At 33.2% G+C, this 8,921-nt stretch overlaps 1 non-coding gene across 1 annotated transcript; it reads right to left on the reverse strand.

Moving 5' to 3' along the window:
* Nucleotides 1-7,520: 7,520 nt before the first annotated feature.
* Trnav-cac (transfer RNA valine (anticodon CAC)) lies at nucleotides 7,521-7,594 on the reverse strand. The gene has a single exon. It is a non-coding gene; the product is annotated as a tRNA-Val (tRNA).
* Nucleotides 7,595-8,921: the final 1,327 nt, after the last annotated feature.

Genomic DNA, 8,921 nt, shown 5'->3' on the forward strand with positions numbered 1-8,921 from the left:
TTTGAGTTCTTTATAGATTCTGGAGATTAGCGCTCTATCTGAAGTATGATTGGCAAAGATTTTCTCCCACTCTGTAGGCTCTTTCTTCCCATTGCTGATAGTTTCCTTTGCTGAGAGAAAGCTTTTTAGTTTGAATCTATCCCAGTTATTAATTCTTGCTTTTATTTCTTGTGCTATGGGAATCCTGTTGAGAAAGTCTGGTCCTAAGCCGACATGTTGAAGCTCTGGACCTACTTTTTCTTCTATAAGATGCAAGGTCTCTGGTCTGATTCCGAGGTCCTTGATCCATTTTGAGTTTAGTTTCATGCATGGTGAGAGATATGGGTTTAGTTTCATTCTGTTGCATATGGATTTCCAATTCTCCCAGCACCATTTGTTGAAGAGGCTATCTTTTCTCCATTGCATATTTTTGGCCCCTTTGTCTAGTATGAAAAAATTGTATTTATTTGGGTTTGTGTCCATGTCCTCTATTCTGTACCATTGATCCACCTTTCTATTTTGGTACCAATACCATGCCGTTTTTGTTACTATTGCTTTGCAGTAGAGTTGAAGATCTGGTATTGCAATACCCCCTGCTTCACTCTTTCTGCCAAGGATTGCTTTAGCTATTCTGGGTTTTTTATTCTTCCAGATGAATTTCAAAATTGCTTGCTCTATTTCTGTAAGGTACATGATTGGGATTTTCATTGGAATTGCATTGAATCTGTATAGCACTTTGGTAGTATGGCCATTTTGACAATATTAATTCTGCCTATCCAAGAACATGGGAGATCTTTCCATCTTCTAAGGTTTTCTTGAATTTCTTTCTTTAGTGTTCTGTAGTTCTCATTGTAGAGGTCTTTCACCTCTTTTGTGAGATTGATTCCCAAATACTTTATTTTTTTGAAGCTATTGTGAATGGGGTAGTTTTCCTAATTTCTCTTTCTGAAGATTCATCGTTTATGTATAAAAATGCCTTAGATTTATGTGCATTGATCTTATATCTCGCTACTTTACTGAATTCACTTATGAGATCTAAAAGTTTTCTGGTGGAATTTCCTGGTTCCTTTAAGTATACCATCATATCATCAGCAAATAGGGATAGTTTCAGTTCTTCTTTTCCTATTCATATCCCTTTAATTTCTTTGGTCTGTCTAATTGCTCTGGCTAGAGTTTCAAGGATGATATTGAATAGAAGTGGTGAAAGAGGGCATCCCTGCCTTGTTCCAGTTTTTAGAGGGAATGCTTTCAGTTTTTCACCATTTAGAATGATATTAGCCATGGGTTTAGCGAAGATGGCCTTTACAATGTTAAGGAATGTTCCCACTATCCCTATTTTTTCTAGTGTTTTGAGCATGAAGGGGTGCTGTATTTTACCAAATGCTTTTTCTGCATCTATCAAAATAATCATGTGATTCTTGACTTTAAGTCTATTGATATGGTGAATTACATTTATTGATTTCCTGATGTTGAACCAACCTTGCATCCCTGGGATGAAACCCACTTGATCATGGTGCACTATCTTTTTAATATGTTTTTGTATGTGATTTGCTAAAATTTTGTTTAGAATTTTTGCGTCGATGTTCATTAAGGATATTGTTCTGAAATTTTCTTTCCTTGATGTGTCTCTGTCTGGTTTAGGAATCAGGGTAATATTGGCTTCATAGAATGAGTTTGGGAGAGTTCCCTCCTCTTCTATTTTATGGAATACTTTGAGAAGTATTGGAATGAGCTCTTCTTTAAAAGTTTTGTAGAACTCGGCTGAGAACCCATCTGGTCCTGGACTTTTCTTTGTTGGAAGGCTTTTGATGACTTCTTCTATTTCATTACTTGAAATTGGTCTATTTAAATTGTGTATGTCCTCCTCGTTCAGTTTAGGCAATTCATATGTCTCTAGAAACCTGTTGATGTCTTTGAAATTTTCTATTTTGTTGGAGTATAGATTTTCAAAATAGCTTCTAATTATGTTTTGTATTTCAGTCGTGTCTGTTGTGATATTTCCTTGTTCATTCCGAATTTTAGTGATTTGGGTTTTCTCTCATCTTCTCTTTGTTAGTGTGGCTAAAGGTTTATCAATTTTGTTTATTTTTTTGAAGAACCAACTATTTATTTTGTCAATTTCAAAAGACAGAGACTGGCAGATTGGATTAAAAAGAAAGATCCAACAATATGTTGCCTGCAAGAGACTCACCTCATAGAAAGAGATACCCATAGACTAAAGGTGAAAGGATGGGAAAAAACATACCATGCACATGGACTCAGCAAAAAAGCTGGAGTATCCATCCTCATTTCAGATAATGTGGACTTCAAGCCAATGTTAGTCAGAAGGGATAAAGAAGGACATTTCATACTGCTTAAGGGAAGCATAAATCAGCAAGATATAACAATCATAAACATCTATGCCACAAACAGTGGCTCATCCATGTATGTTAAACAAATCCTTCTCAATTTTAGAAACCAAATAGACCATAACACAATAATACTAGGTGATTTCAACACGCCTCTCTCACCACTGGACAGATCTTCCAAACAAAAATTGAACAAAGAAACCATAGATCTCAATAACACAATCAATAATTTAGACTTAACAGACATTTTTAGAATATACCATCCAACCAAGAGCGAATACACTTTCTTCTCAGCAGCACATGAATCCTTCTCTAAAATAGACCATATATTATGCCACAAAGCTAATGTCAGCAAATACAAAAAGATAGAGACACTACCTTGTATTCTATCAGATCATAATGCATTGAAGTTAGAAATAAATGAAAGAGTAAAAAACAGAAACTACTCCAACACCTGGAGATTAAACAATATGCTACTATATGATTAATGGATAACAGAAGATATTAGGAAGGAAATTAAAAAATTCTTAGAGGTAAACGAGAACAAGGAAACATCATATCAAAATCTCTGGGACACTATGAAAGCAGTACTTAGAGGAAGATTTATTTCATGGAGCGCATTTAATAAAAGAAGTAAAACTCAAAAAATAAATGACCTAACACTACAGCTCAAAGCCCTAGAAAAAGAAGAACAGACCAACACCAAAAGTAGTAGAAGACAGGAAATAGTTAAACTGAGAGCTGAAATCAATGAAATTGAAACGAAAGAAACAATACAAAAAATTGACAAAATAAATAGTTGGTTCTTCAAATCTTTTCTTTAAACTGAAGTCAGTTGATTTTGAAAAATACTCTTCTGAAACATTCCTTCAATATGAAAAAGAACCCCAGATATAAGTTAATACATTAGATTTAAAAAATCTTAAAATTATATTTTGAAAAATTTTCCTACAAAACTTCCACTACTCAAAAAACAAACATGCAAAACACAATGAAAAATATAGCTCTTTTTTAGTTTGGATCTGGGATCACCCTTAAAGGCTTTAAATGTTGGAGGTTTGGTTCTCAGCTGTGGAAACTGTAGGAGGTGGGGTCTAGTTGGAAAAGGTGGGTCCCTGAAAGTTTGCCCTTGTAGGACTTGTTTTGTTCCTATATCTTTTCTCTTTCTCTCTCTGCTTCCCTGCTGCCATGAAATGAGCAGGTCTGCTCTGCTATGTGCTCTCCACCAGTATAATCTGCCTTGCCATTGACCCATAGCAATGGAGCCAAGTGACCAGTGTATAAAACCATGAGACAAGATAAATCTTTACTCCTGCAAATTTTGTCACAGTGATGGAGAGAGAATTAAAACATAATCAATTAAGTTTCTGCCAGTGTGAAAATGACTGTTAGCAAAAGACTCATGTATTTAAAAAAATTCTAACTTTTTCTTTGTCACTGAAGTTTTCCTTTTATTCACTGGATTTAGATGTTGGCCAACAGCTTAGTAAAACAAATGATCTAGGTCCCATGAAGTATCACATTAACTGGAAAGAAGGCTAGATTCTGAATATTTCTGCATTCTGAATGTCCAGTTCACCTCCTATTGGAAAAAAAATCACATCAATTCTGAAATCTTTAGCTTCCTGAACTGTAGAATAGAGTTGAGGACACCTACTCTTTTACCTTACAGAGTTGTTGGCAGTATCAAATAAGGTTATGTTTCCACTATGATGGAAAAAAAAATTTTATAATCAGTAAAGGGCTGTCATTAAATACAAGATTTGATGCCAATTTGAAATACTTGTTTTTACATACATCTAAAACTATAGTGGATTTATCATCCATTTTCCTACAAATGACATTATTTTATTCTTCTTTAAGGATGAATAACACTCTATTACGTGTGTTTACATTTTCTTTATGCATCTGCTGATGGTCACCTGGGACAATTTCACAACATGGCTACTGTTAGTAGTGCCACAATAAATAGTATATAGGTTTTACTATACTTTGATGACTTTTATGTACCCTAATAAAGCTGCATTATATGATAATTCTACTTTTAGTTTTTTATGGAACCTCCATACTATTTTCCATAATGGCTTATCTCTTCACTCTTTTGATGATTTCTTTTGCTGGGTCAAAGCTTTTTAACTTGCTATAACTTCAGTTGCCATTTTTTGTTATTATTTCCTGAGTTATTGGAGTTCTGTTCATGAAATCATTGTGTGTGCACCTATGTCTTAAAGAATTTCCCTGTTTTCCTCTAGATTCAAAGTTTGGGTCATACATTAAGGTCTTTGACAAATTTTGAGTTGAGTTTTGTACAGGATGAGAGAGAAAGAGAGACATCTAGTTTCAGTCTTCTTTAGGTGTAAGTCCAGTTTTTCCAGTACCATTGCTAAAAAGGCTGTCTTTTTCCACATATTTTTGGTTCTGTTGAAAATCAGTTGACTGGAGCTGCATGGGTTTGGTGCTGTGTTCTCTATTATATTCACTTGTTCCACATGTCTGTTTTTAAGCCCATACCATAGCTGTTACTAAGGCACAATAGAATATTTCAAAATTGGGTAGTGTGATACCTCCAACATTATTCATTTTTGCTCAGAATTTCTTTGGAAATTCAAGATCATTTATCCTCCCATCTGTATGTCTTATTTTTAATTTTGTTAAGAATTTCTTATTTCTTTTAATGGGGATTGCACTGCATCTATAGTCACTTTTGGTAGTATGGCCATTTCTCCCAACCCATGAACATGGGAGGTCTTTCTATCTTCTAGTGTCTTCTTCAATTTCTTTTTCAAGTGTTGTATAATTTTTATTGCGAAGGGTCTTTCACTTCCCAGGTTTTTCTATTACTACCTTTATGAATTTATCAGTTGTATAAGAATTTTGGTGGACTCATCTGGATTTTCTAAGTTGAAAATAGAATCATGTGCAAACAGGGATAATATGAATTTCTTTTCATTTCTTTTGCCTTACTTCATAGGCTAAAGTTTTCAGTTCTCAGCTAGGTGTGGTGGCACATACTTGTAATGCCAGCAACTCAGGAAACTGAAGCAGGAGGATAACAAGTTTGAAGCCAGATGCAAAAACTTAGTGAGACCCTGGCTCAAATAAAATATAAAAAGGCCTGGAGATGTAGCTCAGTAGTAAAGCAACCCTGGGTTCAATCCCTGGTATCACTTTAAAATATATATTTTTATATATATATATATAATATACATATTATATATATAATATATATGCATATATATATGCATAATATAATTATATATCAAATAACACTGCATATTATATATACACATTATGTGATATAAAACATGTGTATGTGAATATATATATTATGTATATATATATATATATATATATATACATATAACAATTTTATATATCACTGGAGATTTATCTTAGTGGTAAATTACCTTTGGGTTCTATCTCTAGTACTGCAAAAAATAAAAATAAACTTTCTAGTTCTCTATTGAATAAGAGTGGTACAGTGGACACCCTTGCCTCATTCCTAAATTTAGAAGAAATGCTTTAAATTTCTCCCCATTCAGAATAATGGTGGCAATGGGTTTGTGATATAGAGCCTTTATTATGTTATGTTATGGTCATAAATTATTGAGTGTTTTTATCATGAAGTGATGTTGAAATTTATGTAATATTTTTATGTATCTGTTGAATTGATCATGTGATTTTAAATTTTTCTTTGTTTATTTATTGGTACTAAGGATTGAACCTAGGCATGCTTTACCACATCCACAGTACTTTTATTTTTTATTCTGAGACAGAGCTTTGCTAAATTGCTGAGACTGATCTGGAACTGTTGTTCTTTCTGCCTCAGTCACCTGAGATGCTGAGATTATAGGCATGCACCAAGACACCTGGGTATATTTGTGTGTGTGTGTGTGTGTGTATTCTTAACTGATTTTGGTAGTAGGATGATACTGGCTTTGTAGAATAAGTTTGGAAGAGTTGTTTCTCTTTCAGTTTTATAGAATAATTAAAGAAGTATTGGTGGTATTTAACCAATCTTGTGAATTGAACTGCAAATTCTTCTAATCCTTGACCTTTTTTTGGATAGGACATTTTATTACTGCTTTACTTTCATTATCTGTCATTGATCTATTTAGACATTTTATATACTCTTGGTTCAATTTTTGTAGGTTATTTGTGTCTAGAAATATTTCCATTTCTTGAAGATTTTACAGTTTTTTGGTTAGAAGTTTGCTGAATATTCCCTCATGATCCTCTGGATTTTGTTGGTTTCTATTGTAATATATCTCTTTTCAACTTTAATTTTAATTATTTTAGATGCTTTCTTTATTTTGCTTAATTCAGCTAGGCATTTGTTAATTTTGTGTATTTTTTCAAAGAACCAACTGTTTTATTAATTCTTTTCTTGTACATTTAGTCTGTTTTATTTCTGCTTTGATTTTATTATTTCTTTGTACTGATTTGGGATTTGTTTTTCTCTTGTTTTTTAAAGACCTTGAGATGCTTAATTAGGTTACTTATTTGAGGTCTGCTTAGTTTTTTTTTTTAATTTATGTACTTATAGTTATAAACCTATCTCTTCTAATTACTTTCTCTGTGTCCCATAGATTCTGGTGGGTTGTGTTTCCATTTTCATTTGAGTCTAGGAATTTTAATTCTCCTCCCTGATTTCTTCAATGACCCACTACTTGTTCAGAAGTGTAATTGTATAACATCTACAGTTACTCTTGCCATTGATTTGTAATTTCCTTCTGTTATTATAAGATGCAAGAAAAATTTCAACATGTTTGTATTTGTTGAGCTTGCTTCCTTGTTGAAAGTATGGTCTCTTTTAGAGAAAATTCTTTTTACTGAAGAAAAGAATGTGTTCTCTACACCTGTTAAATGAAACAGTCTGAGATGTTGTCTATTTGTTCTGTACTGTAATTCTAATGTTTCTCAGTTCATTTTGAGGGTGGGGCAGTTCTGGAAGATCTATCTCTTGCTAACTTTAAGGTATAGAAGTCACCCACCATTATTGAATTTAGGCTAGTCTCTCCCTATAAGATCTGTAATATGTTTTATAAAATTGGATTCTATGACATTGGTACATCTATATTTGCAACAATTACATCTTCTTGAGATGGATTATTCCTTTTATCAGAGTATAATGACCTACTTTGTCTCATGACTGATTTGAGGTCAGTTTTTTTTTTTTTTTTTTTTTTTTTTTTGCAGTACTGGGGATTGAACCCAGGGCATTGTGCTTGTGAGGCAAACACTCTACCAACTGAGCCATATCCCCAGCCCTTGAGGTCAGTTTTGTTGGATATAAGTCTGATTACTCTTGCTTGCTTTAGGATTCCCTTTGATGGGAATTTCATTCTCCATCCTTTCATTTTCAGTTTATGATTGAATGTTTTTGGTAGTGAGGTGGATTTCTTGCAAATAGTAAGCAGATGAACCTTGTTTTTAGTTCTATTAGGTAGTCTTTCTTTTAATTAGAGAATTTACATCATTTTCATTACAGGTTATATTGAAAGTATATTGAAAGAAATATACTAGTTCCTGTCATTGTTAGTTTTCTTCTGGTTGTTTTGAGAATTTTGTGTTCATTTCTTTCTTATTTATCTTAAGTTTTTGTTGATTTATTGATACAATCATGTTTGATTTTTACTTGTTCCTTTTTGCTTAGCTATCCTTCTAGTGAGATCTATTCTTTCATATTCTTTTCTGGTTGTGCTGTTTGATTTCTCATCTAAGTGTAGGATTATGTAGATTTAGTAGTCATGAATTCTTTTAATTCATGCTTTTCTTGGAGAGCCTATCTCTTCTTTGATTATGAAAGATAAGTTTGCTGGATATAATAATTAACTTGGCAGTTTTTTTTTATTCCAGGTCTCAAAATCTATCAGTTCATGCCCTCGTGGCCTTTAGAGTCTTTGTTGAGAAATCTATTATTCTCTTGGGTTTTCCTTTAAAAATTATATGGTGCTTCTCTCTTGCAGCTTTTAATAGTTCTCCTTCTGTATTTTTAGCATTTTAACTATAATTTTCATGGAGAGACTCTTTTCTGGTCATTTGTATTTGGCACTCTGTTATCATTTCAAGATTGGAAAATTTTTCTCCTGTTACTTCACGGAATAAGTTTTGTATGCCTTTAACCTGTATCTCTATCCCTTCCTCTAGAACTATGAGTCTCTATTTTAGAGCTCCTTTTTTTTTTTTTGGTCAGTGTTGTGGATTGAACCCAGGGCCTTGTGTTTTCGAGGCAAGCTCTCTATCAACTAAGCTATATCTCCAGCCCTGAGTCTTTCTTTAAAACTAATTTTTTATTTGTTCTATGTTGTTGTAAATGACAGTAGAATGCATTTATACATTTTGATACATCATACATAAATGGAGGTAATCTCTCATTTTTCTGATAGTACTTATTGCAGGATCACATCAGTCATGCGGTCATACATGCACATGAGGTAATAATGTCTGTTTCACTCTACTATCATTCTTTCCTCATACCTCTTCCCCTTCCTTCACTCCCCTCTACCTAATATAGAGTAACTATTCTTCCCTATCCCTCCCTGCTTATTGTGAATTAACTTCTGCATATCAGAGAAAATATTCCGTCTTTGG

The sequence above is a fragment of the Sciurus carolinensis genome, unplaced genomic scaffold (genome assembly GCF_902686445.1).
Source record: "Sciurus carolinensis unplaced genomic scaffold, mSciCar1.2, whole genome shotgun sequence".
In the NCBI taxonomy this organism is placed as follows: domain Eukaryota; kingdom Metazoa; phylum Chordata; class Mammalia; order Rodentia; family Sciuridae; genus Sciurus; species Sciurus carolinensis.